A 1,728-nucleotide genomic window follows, 5' to 3' on the forward strand; every position below is an offset into this window, starting at 1 on the left:
ATGTGGCTCATAGTCCTGGTCTCCCTCTGGGAATTGAAATGTAGCTTACAGGGCTGAATTACTGGGAGCTGATCTTGGCAGCAAGCCTATAACAGTGTCCCTGGCACTCTGCAGGTTGGGTAGGATGGGGTCTCAGAGAAACAGTGGCTATCAGATCAAAACAGCCTCAGTCATGCAACTGTTGTAAGTTCCCACAGACCACCCAGATTACAGCAAGACCAACTGCTGTCTGGGACTGGCCCACGAGTCCCCAATATCTGCCCGGGTTCATGTTGGTAGCAGTGATCTGTTTGACCTTATCTCTAAAATGGGGCTCACAACACTGGCCACTGTTGCTGAAATTAGAAACACTGCTCACAACAATGGCCCCCTGGCTTTGAATACTTCACTCTGAATCACTCAGCTTAGCACTTGGCATTCAACCGTAAACAACTGTTCCCGGCAGTCTTCAGGTTAGTTAGGGCAGACTGATCCCCTCAGACCAGCATCTCCTAATGGCTCTGTGAGAGAGGTCTGCACAATCAAGCTGACGCGGTCTATGGGGGGCTGGACTAAGGCACAATGATGGCTACCATTCCAGCCCTCTTTCCGACATCAGTTAATGGAGACTTTTCAGAATAAATCCCACACAAGCCTCAAATCCACCACTGATGTCGTGGGTGAGTTTCCACAGGTCAGGAAACCTTTGCGCAGGTCCTTCGAAGGGATGTGTAGGGCCTCAGTAGCTTTCTGTCTCACCCAGACAGCCAGAATCCCCTCTAGTTTCTACAGTCAGAGTTATTGGAATCTCCTCTTCCCTAGGCTGGGACCCTGCTCTGGGGAGCCTCCAGATAGACCAGGACACCCCTCTCTTTCAGGAGAGCCCCTGCAGCCTGGATCTCCCTGCTGGTGATCTTCCACCACCTGCAGGTGCAGGTCCAACCTGATTAGAAACTGCATTTCCTATGGGCTTCAATGTGGCTCCTTTATATTATCAGATGTAGGTGTTATGATCAGCTGGATTTCAGGTGATTCTCCAAGTCGATTATTTTATAATTTTGTTGTAATTTCAATGCAGTCCTGGGAGGAGACAAACCCTGATTTTACCTAGTCTGCCATCTTCCCCCTCTCTCTGGATATACCTTTTTTACCCAATAATTGCACTTCTGGGCATTTAGCCAAAGAAAATCAAAACAATAATTCATAAAGATCTATGCACTCTTATGTTTATGGCAGCACAATTTACTATAGCCAAGATATGAAAGCAACCTAAATGCCCATCAATAGATGATTAAATAAAGAAGTTATGATTCACACATATAATGAAATATTACTCAGCTACTAAAAAAATGAAATTCTACAATTTGCAATGACATGGATGACCTAGAGTTTGTTATGCTAAATGAAATAAGTCAGACAGAAAAATATACCATATGATTTCACTTATATGTGGAATCTAAGGAACAAAAAGAAGAAACTAATCAAAAATATACTCAGAAATATAGAGGACGATCTTGTGACGGACAGAAGGGGGTGGGGTTGGGGGACTGGGAGAATGAGGTAAAGGGTTAAAGAAGTACAAATTAGTAGTTAATAGATGGTCACAGGAATGAGGAGTATGGCATACAGAATGCAGTGAGAATTAATGTAATGGCTAGGTAGAGAGCCAGAGGAGAAAAAGAGAAATTAAGGGAGTCATTTTATAAACTATATAAATGTCTAACCAATGTATTGAATACTTGAAACTAA

This window comes from Rousettus aegyptiacus, unplaced genomic scaffold (assembly GCF_014176215.1).
Source record: "Rousettus aegyptiacus isolate mRouAeg1 unplaced genomic scaffold, mRouAeg1.p scaffold_m13_p_4, whole genome shotgun sequence".
NCBI lineage: Eukaryota > Metazoa > Chordata > Mammalia > Chiroptera > Pteropodidae > Rousettus > Rousettus aegyptiacus.